The sequence below is a fragment of the Eulemur rufifrons genome, chromosome 21 (assembly GCF_041146395.1).
Source record: "Eulemur rufifrons isolate Redbay chromosome 21, OSU_ERuf_1, whole genome shotgun sequence".
In the NCBI taxonomy this organism is placed as follows: domain Eukaryota; kingdom Metazoa; phylum Chordata; class Mammalia; order Primates; family Lemuridae; genus Eulemur; species Eulemur rufifrons.
This window is the reverse complement of record NC_091003.1, coordinates 11982734-11998156: the sequence shown is the minus strand read 5'-3', so window position 1 is coordinate 11998156 and position 15423 is coordinate 11982734.

The window sequence follows — 15423 nt, the reverse complement described above, 5'->3', positions numbered from 1 at the left end:
TCTGACCACCTGAATATTGGTGGTCAAATGTCATCACCAAACCTTGACCTTGCCCTCTCCAGCTCTCAGCTCTGCTTTGTTCTATACAGGCTGCATTCTCAGGCTGGCTCTCCCCTGTTGGTGACAACATGACCAAAACAAAGTCCTAGAGCTGAGTCTCATTGGCTTTGATTGGTCTCACTTGAATCACATGTCAATCGTGACATGTGACTACTCAATCACTATGACTAGGGGAATGGAATGCTCTGATTGGCTGTAATTGGTTCACATGCATCCACCCTGGCTTGGGGAAGGGGTAGACTATAAGCAGGAAGGGTAATGGATGCTGGATTTGCAAAAAGCATGCAAAGGTATGCTATATGATACATGAAAAAATTATATATATTTTTGGCCTCTAGGTAACCTTAGATATTATAAAAATGCATCAATTCATTCCACTAACATTTGTTGCCCGCTAACCATGTGCCAGACACAACGTATTACTGGAGAGATAAATAAAACATAGTCTCTTACATAAAAGATACTAGTCCTCTGCCACTAACCCACTGAACAAACTCCTTGATCTCTCAGATTCTCCCACTTATCATCCAGAACAGGAAATGGTTGGAATAATTTCTGAGTTGCTTTCCAATTCTGTATTCAATTAATCCTATGACTTCCTTAATGCAAACTGCTTTGAATATTTTTTTCCAGATGCTATCAATCACATCAATTTAATTTTACTTGCATGTCTTGTCACGTACCACAGAGGAACAAATGAAACAGGAATGAAGTCAACTCAGAGCCCCTATATGACTGCACGACTAAACTTAGGCTTTTATTGACTCTCACAGCCCAAACACCATATGGGTGACCGTGGTAAGGAAGCCCAGTGGAGATAGAAGGTCTTAATTCTACTACTGGGGAGGAAACTCTGGACCACAGACGTTGCTTTTACCCAGCTCCCAGCTCCAGCCTAGGAGAGACACCGCCAAGCCATGTCTGCAAGGGTGCTTGGCAAAAAGACTCACTGATACCCTTTGCAGACTGCGAGCTAAAATTAGCAGCGGGCGTGAAGCTGACTCCTTCAGAATGATTGCAGAGCCCTGGAGGTGCTGGCTTCTGCTGATTGCTCATGATGCTGGCTTGCAAGGAAATGGTGTCAGGTGCTTAAAATGTTTAGTGACCCTTAAAAGACAGAATATTGTAGCTAAGCCCAGGTGAATATGTCTGTTCTAACAATCCTTTGCTTTTTCCCCAAAGTGATGAGCAGAGTAATAGTCAAAAGGTAAGAGGGTGACCACCCTCAGGGGAGGAGTAGTACAGGCTGGACACTGCATAACTTTAGGGATGCCATGCATACTGCAGTCTAGGACTCCCACGTGAGCAGTGCTGCCTAGAGTTACATAGTGCTTAACCTGCACAATCACAGTATGGCAGTCCTTAATGTTACACAGTGATTAACCTGCACAATCATGTATGGAAGTCCTTAATGCTGAGACCAAAACTAAGGTGAAATGCTGCCATGGCAGAAATCTGATTTTTCAGTCAACTAACATATAATTATTTAAGGTTATAGCAGAAACTGTGGGTGCCCTGCCCGTATCCCAGAAGGTCACCAGTAGACATTTCCACTACATGGTTACAGGTTCCTGTGTCTCTCTACCTGGGGATGTTCTCTGGCCACAGGGTGGGCTAGAATTACCCAGGAGATAATGTTCCCAAGAGTGACACTCAACCAATTATAAACAGGAATTGGTCAATACAGTTGTCACCAACCACATGGGGCTATTGAACACTTGAAATGTGGCTACTCCAAATTGACAAATGTAAAATAAAGTCTCAGATCTCAGAGACTTGGTATGGAAAAAAATAATGTAAAATATCTCAAATAATGTTCACATTGATTACACACCGAAGTGATAATATTTTGCATATACTCGGCTAAATAAATCATTAAAATTAATTTCATCTCTTTCTTTTTACTTTTTTAAAGTGGCTACTAGCAAATTTAGAATTACACACATGGCTTGCGTTATGTCATTTGCTGCATAACAACATTTCGGTCACTGATGGACTACATACGCAACAATGATCCCGTAAGATTATAATGCCATGTTTTTACTGTACCTTTTCTGTATCTAGATATGTTTGATACACAAATACTGACCATTGTGTTACAGCTGCCTACAGTGATGCTGTACAGGTTTGTAGCCTAGGAGCAGTGGGCTATTTCATATAGCCTAGGTGTGTAGTGGACTATACTATCTAGGTTGGTGTGAGTACACTGGATGATGTTCACACAACAAAATCGTCTAACGGCGCACTTCTCATAATGTGTCCCCATCGTTAAGCAATGCATGACTGTGTGTCTACCGGACAGGGCTGTCTTAAAAGGTCCCCAGCAGGACTGTGTCCAATTGCCCATAGGGGACACTCACTCTCTATCATCACATCTCGTTCTGTCCTTCTTTTGCCTGTCTCACTTTCCTACTCCCTCACCGAGTTACGTGGGATCACCCACCAAATCAATTCACTGGACCCAGACTGTGTCCATGTTTTTGGGGTAACCCAATCTAAGAAACAGACTTACTAAGTACGGAAACCGTGCTAATATCTACCTTTCCTACACTCAATTTGCATATGATCCAGTAGGGAGATAAAGATACCAACAAAGGAAAGGTTAAATACCAGATTTAAATAACAAAACAAGAGATGTGCACCATTACCTGCCAAGTGAGTAGTACAGAGAGCAAGTGCTAAGAGCTCAAAGGAGAAATGATATTAATATGGGATGGTGTGCTTGGGGAAGATTTCTGCTCCGGCCCCACAAGATCTAACTGCTGTTTGCTTTGCTGCCAAAGAATGGTTGTAAAACGTGAAGCTTGGTCAAGGTCCTAGACTCAAGGAATGACTTTGGTGCATGACATGAGCCAAGCATTTTGGGGGAAGTCCACTTTGAATTGCAGTGTGTGTGTGCTGAGAGTTGGGGAGGACGCTAGACCTGAATCTCTTGTTTTACTCATTCCCCTTGTGAACCAAGCTGGCAGTGGGAAGTAGACACAGCCTATTTCAGAGAACCCAAACAAAAAAAACATTTTCCGAAAAGGGATTAAATGCTCTACTCCTTTCCCATTAGCACTATGCTTTTTGTGACTGAGATGAACAATTGTAAATATCACCCTAGGAGAGCGAGCAAGCATTCTATGAGCATTATTGACCACTCACGAGGTACCAGGCACTGTTAATACAGCAGCGCAGAAAGCAAAGAGCAAACGCCTTGTAGCTTTCAGGAAGAAGAAATAAACCTCTGCCACCATTCAGTCCTTGAAAATAGAGAGTAAACAGAGCAAAAAAGGACATAAAGGAAATAATTAAAATGTCCTGAAGAACTGACGTTTCAACAGAATTACCCATTCTTTCGTTTTCTAGTCCCCTTTAGAGGAGCGATAACCATTTTAAAAATAAGAATCCAGAGTAAGTTGGACTTTAAGGGAGTAAGCCAATGAAGTATTTCCCTTGCAGAAGACCAAACTCAGGCAAAAGAATCGGTGAGGGCAGGGACACCGTCCAAGGTACTCCTGGACTTCTCAGTGGGCACAGCTGGGATTTGTATCATACAAGACTCCTCCATAACCTTACAGAGGTAACACTTTGCCCTTAATAAGCAGGATGGCACCACAGTATACTGCTATATATGCATGTTTTAAAAAAAAAGATTTTCTTTCATTTATTCTTACTTTAAATGTCCTGTTCTGATTTAAAGATAAGTTCCTTTAAAATACAGAATCAGGGAGGTGAGGTTTTTCAATCAATTCAGTTCAAAAGGCTGCAAAGCACCTTTCGTCTTGTTGATAATGTTCTTTCTTATGCCCAGCTGAAATCTCTCCTGATTGAATGTGGAAGTTCAAATTCAAATGTCTACAAAGACCAGAGGGTAAAGTAAATGACTGAAATAGGACATTTTAAATAGCAGCTGACACAGCTTCAGTGTGGGAGAGACAATAAGCATGATGAAGACAAGTTAGCAGGAGAGTGTGCCCAAAGGAAGAAGCTTCCTCTTAGCACCAGTCCATTGTGTCCACGTAAGATGTCAAGCCCAGTCTCGCAAGGTTATCTAATTGCTCAAGAACAAGCTCCAAAATCTCTCAATTCTAACCTTTTAAAATTAATTCAATTTCTTAAAATAGTCATGGTGGAAGGCAAAAAATAAAAAAATCTCTGGGTTGGATCTTACCCACAGATTGCCACTTTGCAACCTCTGTTTTAATACAAAACCTCTTGTTTCTCTTAGAGAATTAGAAGATGTAAGAACAGGTATTCTATTTCCCACTTCCCAGATAGGAAAACTGAGATACAAAACATCTACGATTTCAAATTCATTGGGAGAGCTGAGAATGCAGCCTCAAACACGTTACCAGCTACACTGAATGAAAAAACAAACATTAGACAATTACTTTGTGAGCACTCTGAAAAGAAATTCACTATACAATAGGCCCCCTTATCCGAGGAGGAATACGTCCCAAGACCCCCCAATGTATGCTTGAAACCTTGCATCGTACTAAACCCTGTATGTATTATACTATGTTTTTCCCTATACACACACACACACACACACACACACACGCCCTATGATAAAGTTTAATTTACAAACTAAGCACAGCAAGAGGTTAACAACAATAACTAATAATAAGACAATTATAGCAACATGCCAACTACTCTAGCTACTTTGGGGGCCGTTATTAAATAAAATAAGGGTTACTTGAACACAAGCACTGCGATACCTTGACAGTCCATTTGATAACTGAGATGGCTACCAAGTGACTAATGGGTGGGTAATGTCTACAACGTGGATACACAGGACAAAGAGATGATTCACTTCCCGAGCTGGAAGGAGGAGGATGGCCTGAGATTTCATCATGCTACTCATCATGCTATTTCATCAGAATAGTGCACAATTTAAAACTTATGGTTTATTTCTGGAATTTTCCATTTAATATTTTAAGACTACGGTTGACTATGGGAAACCATGGAAAGCAAAACCAAGGAAAAGGGGGGACTACAGTAGGAAAAAAATATAGCGTGGATTGAGCACAGTACCTGGCCTAGGGTGAGCGCTCTACAAATGTATATTGTAGAAACTGTTGAATCCATGTCAGCTCAGTCACAGAACAGGGCTGTTTACCATAGCAGTGTGGTATAAAATATTTTGCATTATACCAACAGCTTACTAGTTGTATGACATTCTCTCAGCCTCAGGAACAGTATCTACAGAAGGATCTGAGATAATACACTACACCACACACATACACACCAAAGATAGATATAGATATGTATATATATTTATATCATGTTCATTATTATTTGACAGATTACTAGACTGGTAAAGTCAGGAAAATATAGTAGAAAAAGACAACAAGTTTTCATGGAAAGATCGCAAGTTTTAATCAGTCCAAATTGAGTTGGAATCCAGTTCTGCCATTTACCAGCTCAGCTTCCCTGGGTACATTACTTAAACTCTTTGTTTAATAATACCTATCTCTTCATGGAGCTTTTGTAAAAATTAAAAATAATAAGTGGGTACTTACCCTATGCCAGGCACTATGTCAAGCAATTCACTTACTTTTGTTCACTTAATTTACGCAGGGCCCTTGGCACGGCCTGGACTGTAACGAGTGTTCAACAAATAATCAGGAGTGTTATTATCAGCGTATCTGAATGGCAACAAGGCACTTAACATTGCTCAGGAGAACGTTGTGAGTATAATGGAGAAAAGTAGGCTGGAAGGAAGTATAATTAAGTGGGTTAGTAAAAGAGGTGAATGTATAATACCTGGAGAAAATACTGGATAAAGCTGAGAGCCGAAAGAGGCTTGAGTGATTATTTAGAACCACATCAGGACAATTTTTCTGGAAACGGCCAGAGAGCAAATACTTTCAGCTTTGTGGGCCAGTCTCTGTTACCACTACTCAACTCTGCCCTGGTAGTGCAAAAGCAGTCACAGACAATGTATAAATTCAGAGGTGTGGCTGTGTTCCAATAAAACTTTATTTACAGAAAGAGGTGGTGGGCCGAATTTGGCCTGTGGGCTATGATTTGCTGACCATTGGTTTGGAATAAAAAGATCATGACATGCATTAGGATAAATGTAAAGCGTGTTATTCAGTTCAAAAAACAAACTGTACAAGTACTCAAACTTTTGAAATTTAAATCAAAACTCAGAACGATGGGATGTTGGTTACCAAAACAAAAACACAGTTACTAAGGCAATTGTAAGCACAATACCCAAAATTCTACCCAAGGACCATAAATGCCTAGGTCTGGGTAAAGCAATATGAATTGGAGCATGTTCGACTGAAGGTGATGATAAAAGACCCAACTAGAAATGGCTTCTGTGTTTCATCTGCTGTGCCCCCCACTTTCCAGACAATTACCCAGTGGCTGCCAGGAACACCGTATGAAAAAGGATTCTGAGATTTCACATCTGGGCCTACCAAGAATGAGAGCCATAATTAATTAGTAATGTCGGCCATGAGTACAAAGGGAGAGAGTAGTGATGAGTGTGCCACATAATTGCCATCCCTAAAACTGTATCACATGAGGAAGGATAAATAGCCAACAAATGGAACTTGTAACCCCAAATAAGTCATATAACCCAAAACACACTTATCTTGAAGCTGGCAAGATATTTTCTAAATATTAATCTAATCGTACTAATAACAGACATGACAAATCCAAAACAGTTTTTATTACACTGGCAGCAGGGGGCTGGACTCAGTCACCTCTGAATATTCTTCCCGGTCCTACATGAGAGTGTGATTTTTTAAGATGCTTCATTGTACTGTCACAGCTGTGTTCCAGGTGGCTTAGTCTTCCCAACAGCTTTGCTTTGAAGATGTCATGAATATTTAAATATACTTTAGGCTACACATTTTTCATGCTTCTCAATTCACCCACAGTCCAAAGGTGGGTTTTGTTTGATAAGAGGCTCATTTTTGAGACGTATGTATTGTACATATGTGCATATAAATCCACAGGCATTGTGTTACATACATACATCTGGACCGTCAACGTGTGTGTATGTAAATTCCTTCTCTTACATCTTGACCACTCAGCTCTGAAGTCAAAGTCTGCAGTTAATGGCCATTGACATAACTTCAGGCACAAATCAGAAGCTTTGCAATAGGTAAGGATGTACTGATTATTTGGAAATGACCTACTAATGTTCCCACTACAGTTACTCATAGACCATGACCTCAGAACCATAGTGACTGCGAGATAGCCAATGTCCCCTCCATTGTCTTGATGTGCGAGAGGATGAATGAGTCACAGAAGGTCGCAAAGAGAGGTCGGGGAAGGTGAGGCAACCAACAGTTAAAGAGTGTTGGTTAAATACATTTAACTGTTTTCCTTTTTTCCATAATCCTACTGCAACGAACATTAAAAAAAATTTTTTTTATTAACAGTCAAAGCCATCAGAATGGAAAGATCTGGCGAGGAAAAAAACTGTAGAAGTTGAATGTAAATTTCAAAAACGCAACTGAATCCTAAGCTGACAGTGGAGAAAACAGAATCATAAATTAGCAGCACCAGGTATCGCTAGAAATGGAGGTGACGGCAGCGGGGCTTGCTGAAGCTCACATCCCTTCCTCCCTACTTCATGCAGCGAAATTGCCCAGATCCTAACCTGGCAAAATACTGGAGGTTTCTTCTTTAGAGAAGATAAAATAAAGAATCTTTGGATTTAAAACCTCCAGTACAGGACACTACTTTTTAAAAAGAAGAGAGGATAAAAATCAAATGACAAAATTAGCTCTTAAAAAAAATTTTTTTAATGCGAGAGCAAAAGTAAAATTCAGCAGAAGGGTGAGAAAATCAAGCTTAGGAAATCTTCCAGAACATAGAGAAAAAGACAAAGAAACAGAAAACAGGAGACACAAGAAAATGTGAAGACTTTTACAGGAACTCTACAATCCAAAGTAACAGAAATTCTTGAACACAAGAACAGAGAAAACATAATCATCCATTACATTAGCTGTCTATTGCTGCATAAAAAATTTGCCCAATTACTCAGCAGCTTATAACAACAAACATTTATTATCTTACACATTTTCTGAGGGTCAGGAATCTGGGAGCAGCTTAGTTGGTTAGTTCTCGCCCAGGGTCTCCTGTGAGGGTGCAGTCAAGCTGTTGGCAGTGGTTGTAGTCTCCTCCAAAGGTTCGACTAGGGCTAAAGGATCGGCTTCCAAAGTGACTCATTCATATATGGCTATTGACAAGATACCTCAAGTTACTAGCTAGATACTGGCAGGAGGCCTCAGTTCCTTGTCATGTGAGCCTCCCGTGGGCTGCTTGACACAGTAGTCAGCATCTCCCAAACCAAGTGATTCAAGAAAGAAGCTTTTATGCCTCAATCTCAGAAAGGACACACTATCACTATCACTTTTGCTATAGGCTATTGGTCACAAAGATCAACCTTGGTCTAACATGAGAGCAGACTAGATGTGACCACCAGGAGGCAAGGATCACTGGGGGCCACCTTGGAGGCTGCCTACCACATCCACGAAATATACATGCATTTGTTGTTCCCAGAATACAAAGGCATAAGCTTCCAGAATTGAAAAACCCCCTAACTGCTTAGCCACTCAATGGGCCCACATCAAGGCACATCATGATATTTCAAGACACTGAGAATCCTGCAAGCTTCCAGAGATGTTAAAAAGTCAGATCCAAGAATCAATAATCAGAATGGCTTCAGCCTTCTCAAGGGCAACACTGGAAGCTAGAAAGCAATAAACAATGCCTTCCAAATCTTGAAGGAAAATGATTTTCAAGGTAGAGTTAAACCCACCAGAATGGAGAGCACTGGAGAGAGGAAACAACCAAATTTTAGTAGCTCGAAAGCAGATTAAACACACACACACACCCAGCCTTGAATCTTAAGACTGACAGTGGAGAAAGCTGAGAATAATGAAGTAGCAGCACGAGAAACTTCTTTAAGTGGAGGTGAAGGAAGCGGTGGTGAGTGCTGGCTGAAATATAGTTTACGTGCTAAGCAATTTAGCATCTTTTTAATTCTGGATTATATGTACAGGCCTAAATTTTGGGAATTAAAAAAGGTAGTTATACCAGCCAAACTATCAATGAAGTAAAAGAACAGAACGGAGGTCTTTTTCAATATCGCTTGGGAAGTCACTAGAAGGTGGGCTTTACCAAAATGGGAGAGTAAAGCAGAGAAACAAGGACACAATCCAAATCCAAAGGATTAGGGGAGCTCCAGCATGGTGGTGAAGGGGGACCCCAGAGTGACAGCTGTGCTAGGCCAGGGGGACAAGCAGTCCAGCATAGAGGCCAGGGTCCCCAGGGAGTTTTCGGGGTGACAAATTTGATAGAATACCCAGTGCATCAGAACGAGGGGGAATTTGGACACGTGGTGAAGGACTTCAAGCTGAATTAGTAATAAGAACACAGAAAACTAAGCAAACAACAAAAAGAAAGGAGAAGACAAGACAATTATTAACTCCTGGCAGGGAGAGGAACTGACAAGGAAAGATAAAGCAATCGTAGTTCACAACGTGGCTCAGCTGCGACTAGCGTTTATATAGTCATAACAACATAAACACTGAATACCAACCTAATCAAAATTATGAAATAGCTGCATTGGGAGAGTGAGGGATGACTTCCACAGTGAGAATTTAACAGATAATGCCTGTGACTAAAACATCTAGCTATAGACTATTTAGAGATAGATGTTAAATACCAAAATAATCAGCCAAAAGAGGTAAAATGATCTCTGGGAGGGAGCGATGAAAGGGAGAGCAGGGGACGACTGTATTTTCTTGGACAGCTTTGCAGAACCCTTTGACTTTCTGGACTCCACACATATTACTTTGATTTTAGAAAGAGATTAATATGCTGCAATGAGAGAGGATGAAGCAGTAGCAACCATTCATTTATCCAGCAAGCATTTAATGGATACCTACAGTGTACTAGTCTCTAGGAGGAAGGAAAAAAAAAAAAAAAGACCTAGCCCCTGTCCTCCGGGCTCACATTCCAGTGGGTTTTGTAACACACCCAGGTGGCAGGGGGCAGCAAATTCAAATTCTTCTCTAGTGAGAAGGTTAATGAGATGTATAACAGATGCCTGGATGTCTGCTTGTCTTGAATTTGTCAAGGTTTGCGACTAGTGGCTTCTGTTGGCTTTCCCCAGGTGGGGCACCCTTGGAAGGTTGCTCTGGGCTTAGCCTCAAGGCATGATGGCACCTGAGCAGATGGGGCAAGAGTTGGGGTAGGTGACCCCTGAGATAACAACGACCACTGGGCATAGGCAGCTGGCAGTGTGGGTTACATTTTGTAAAGCACTCAAGTGACCTAACAGCTTGTTTGAAGCATGATAGTTAAAATGCTGTTTTGGTTACATGGCCTAAATGACAATAAACCTCACTATTATTATTCCCACTTTCTAGATGAGGAGACTGGAGTCCACAGAGGTTATGGGCTTTGCCTAAGGTCACACAGCTTATAAGCTGCAGAGGTTACAAACCCAAATTCAAACCCAACTCTCAAGCCTCTGCCATTGGGTCTCACAACTGGAATTTTTCTCCATTTAGATTATTGCATTGAGAGTTGCAAGACATGAGTTCTAGCTCCTGCTCTACCCTTAGTCAGTTGATGCCTTCTTGGTATCAGTTTCCAGATGTGAAAAACAGAGGGGGTTGACTCAGATGACAACTGCAGGTCCCTTATGCTTTGGCAGTCTGTATCAGGATGGGGAAGCCAATGGGAACAGATGAACGAATGTGGTGCAGCGGTGAACAGTCCTTTCCCTCCTCTGAGCCTCAACTTCATCATCTGTAAAATGGGAGTCGTTAAGACACACGTCACATGGGTGAGTTCAATAAGATAATGTATGGAAACTACTTAGCCCTCACCTGGGCACACAGTAAGAGCTTAATAAGTGCGAGCCCTTGTTCATTCCTAATATGCTTACAGAGCCCCCCTCCCCATGCTTGGATTCCTGTAAGCTTTCCCTCTGGTAAGGTCAAAGCACCATGTTTGAGAGGACAGAAGTAATCAAAGTAGAAGAAAGGGAGTCAAACAAAACTGCTGTCTAACAGGAATGTGTGCTGTTGCCCTTTATTGGTTTTACATACGAGTTAGTTTACGGATACTTTCAGGAGCATGTAAGTGTGAAATTGGAAAGCGTCACTGCAGGATGGCCACGAGCCACCGCACCGGCGCACTGGCGATAGAAAGGGAAGCAGGAGAGAGCGGAGTGGGCCAGGGAAAGGGAGAAGAAGGGAGGCGCAGAAAGGAAAAGGAAGGTGAGTCCAAGATGTGAAAGGACAAAAAGATCCTAGCTGGGATGCAAACTCATTTTAGAGTTCAAAGCTTGTGCTATATTGCTGAACACACATTTGTATTTGACTTTTTAAACATGTCCCCAAAGCTGGGCACCATGGCTTACACCTGTAATTCCAGCGCTTTGGGATGATGGTGTGGGAGGATCGATTGAGCCCAGGAGTTTGAGGCTGCAGAGAGCTACGATCGCACCACTGCCCTCCAGCCTGGGCAACAGAGTGAGACGCTGTCTCAAAATATAAAATAAAATAAAAAATAAACATGCCCCATACTTGCCCACCTTTGTCTTTTTGCTCAAACCATATCCTCTGTATGGAATTCCCATCCCTGGCTACGGACACTGCTCAAGGCCTGCCTAGATTTCTCCGAGTCCCCTAAAAGAGCCCAGAACACTACCTAACATGCAATCAAATTCAGTGTTATTTGAATCGAATGCAATGATTAATGCACTCCCCAAACTCACGATTATTTACTATTTCAAGTAGAAGAAAAAACATCCCAAATAACTGGCTGCTTTCTCTGTCTTGTTTGGGATGAGAGTGAATTTCTTGAGGGACTCATTCTGTGGTGGGGACACTTCACTCCAATTAATAATGAAAACAAGAACAAGAAACAACAAATACATATTGCCTGTAGTCCCAGCTACTCAGGAAGCTGAGGCAAGAGGATAGCTTGAGGCGAGTAGTTCAAGGCTGTGATCGTGCCTGTGACTAACCACCGCATTCCAACATGGACAACACAGCATGACTTTGTCTCAAAAAAACAAACAAACAAACTATGCATTGAGCACTTACTATGGCCCAAACACAGAGCACTTTATCCATAATAAATCATTTAATCCTTAAGTCAAGTCTATGAAATAGGGGCAATTCTCTTCCCTATCCTACAGAGCAGGAAACTGAGTAAGGTGACCAACCATCCCAATTTGCCTGGGTCTAAGTTTCCTGGAATGCAAGACTTTCAGTGCTAAAACTGGAAAACTCTGGGCACACTGGGATGACTGTACCCTCACACTGAGGCACACAGAGATTAAGCAACTGTCCCAAGGTTAATGAGTGGCCAGGCCAGGATTACGAAGTCAGGACCTCCATCGCCTCCACTGCAGGCACGAGGCCAAGATGAACCCATTAAGGCAGCGAATGCACCAGGTCATACAGTCGGGTGTTCACTGTGCTTTCCAGCAAACAGCCTGGTGCATGCAGGTCCTCAAATGATTGTCCCAACCATGTTCTAGCTACAGTACTGCCTGTAACTAGCCACATGACTTGGGCAGGTCATTTAACATCTCTGGGCCTCAGCTGATTTCATCTCCAGATGAAGGGGTCAAACCAAATCAAAAATAGCACATAAACGTGCTCCTTTGCCTATGGCAGACAAAAGTAACTGATTAGGCCCCTCTTTCCTGCTCTACCTGAACTTGGGCCCCAGAATCCTTCTCCCCTTTGCACATTGGACAATCACAACCCACTTGCGGGAGTCAATGCTTAATATGATCTCTAAAACCAGCAGCTTGACCTTCCTAGTCTGTGAAGGCTAAACTAGCTTCCTGAAATCATTCCTATCTCTTAGGATCCGGCACTCACACTAACGTCCAAAGACAGGAGTAGACAAATGGCAGCAGCAACTGCAACGGCAGACAGTCTCCAAGACTGGGCAGTAACTTGTGCCCAACCTTGTGCTGTGTACACCTCACGGCACAGCACAGTGCATAAGAGCAGGGGCTCTGGAGAGACCCCCTGGGCTCAGAATCTTCACTTGCCATTCACTAGAGGTATAACCTTGGGCAAGTAACTTAACCATTCTTTCTCAATTTCCTCAAGTATAAAATGAGGATTATAACAGTACCTACCTCAAAGGGGTGTTATGAGGATCCAATGAGTTAACGTGTAGAATACTTCGTACATAGTCAGTGCTGTATGTGTTGGTATCGTTACAAACACCTCTTAAGTAGATATTTAACAGATGAGGGCCGGGCGCGGTGGCTCACGCCTGTAATCCTAGCACTCTGGGAGGCCGAGGCGGGTGGATCGCTCAAGGTCAGGAGTTCGAGACCAGCCTGAGTGAGACCCCGTCTCTACTAAAAATAGAAAGACATTATATGGACAACTAAAAATCTATATAGAAAAAATTAGCCGGGCATGGTGGCGCATGCCTGTAGTCCCAGCTACTCGGGAGGCTGAGGCAGTAGGATCGCTTAAGCAGAGGAGTCTGAGGTTGCTGTGAGCTAAGCTGACGCCACGGCACTCACTCTAGCCTGGGCAACAAAGTGAGACTCTGTCTCAACAAAAAAAAAAAAAAAAAAAAACAGATGAGGAAGCTGAGATTCAGCAAAATGAAGTTGTCCAAGTTCACACCACACTAGTCAGGCCGCAAAGCCAGATTCAAATCCTGATTGCAAAGCATTTGTTCTAAGCCACAATGCCACACTGCGTCTCATTAAGCACTCAAATATTTATTAAAACAATCAGTGGTGAGATAAAGGTGATTCTTGATTACTTGGCAGGGGGCTTGCTAACCTGTACTGTCCTTCTGCCTTCAGTGTCTGCTTGCTCCCTACAGGCACTGATCTGTAACATCAGCACACAGAGAGGCGATACCCACAGATTCGAGCATCCAGCCTACAGTAAAACTGAACACGCTGAGTCTCCAACTTCTGCAAAACAGGAGAGAAATCTTTAAGATTCTGGTTATTGGTCTTCCCGTATCAGTGAAGTAAATGTTATTTTATAGATCTGTATCTTTCAGGGAATCGAGCAAACGCAGATTAGAGAAAATGAGTTAAGGGATTAAGCATCTAGGTATCTTATATCTATCTTTCTTCCCTAGGGATCCTTCTAAATATATCTTTTTGTCTTAATAATCGGTAAACACCAAGTTCCTAAAGCTAATGTGTTCCTCATCATAATAATATGTCCAGAGAGTGAAACGGTGTATGTTTCTAGTTCATTCCATCTGGTGCCTTCTTTTTAAAGGCAGGAGAGGTGCTTGGCCTTACCAAGCATGGGGCTTGGAGTGCCTCTAAGGAGAGTGAAAGAGACCAGAAATTGGTTTCATTCCGGCCTCCACTCAAAGACTGCAAACCCCAGGTTTGGTTGTTAAGCAGGTCACTGATTGGAACTGAGCAGACGGTTCGAAGCAGGTGACGTGGAACTGGGGTATTCTTCCGTGACAGTGCCTCCACAGGAGGACGTGACATGAAAAGGCCACTGACATCAAAGAGCACCAAGATGCAGAATGTCCAGCTCCCTATCTACATTTTTAGAAACCAGTTCAATGGCTCCTATTCCACAGATGACAAAGGCAGGGAGGACGAAAATGATCTGAAAAAATACAGACACCTGTTTTCCTCCAAAGGCCCTCAGGCTGCTTATCGGATAGTTTCCAACAAGACCAATTAACCCTCTCCTTTCTAAGTGGTCCCTCCCTTTTCAGGAGGGTTATACTCATGTAGTGTCAACAGAAAGCAACCTCGAGGCTGGTTACTGCAACTCAGCTGTATTGCCAAGGGAGAAATCCACAGTTATCCACAGGGAAAGGATCCTAGAAAATAATAGTGCTTTTACTTCTAGCATTTACTCCAGGAGTACGTGCATGCAAGACGTGAAAGGAAGTAGACGACGAGAAAAAAAGAAACCTCCCAGGGAAGCACTGAAGAAGAAAGGTGGAAATGGTGGGTGTAATTTTAACCAAGCGGGGAGGGAAGGCACTGCACAGGGTAGCGGTTATGGGACACTTGGCTTGGAATCCGAAAGATCCAGACTCCGTCACTTACTGTGACCTTGGAAAGATTACAGAAACACCTCCTGTAAGTCCAAGAGTCTGTTTCCTTCTTTAAAAACTGGTGAGAGCAACAGTGTACTCTCCTTAGAGGTATTATGAGGCTTAAAGGAGAACCCAAGTGAAGGGCACAGCGCCTGGAACATGAGCTCATACTACTAACCAGTTTGCCTTTCTCTGCACGTCATCTTACACTCTCATCATTTGCCAACTAACACTTACAGACTATTTATTATATACTAGGCCAAGTGCTAAGCTCTGGGTTTCAAAGAATTAAGTCAAGGCTTGGATTAATTATATTAATAC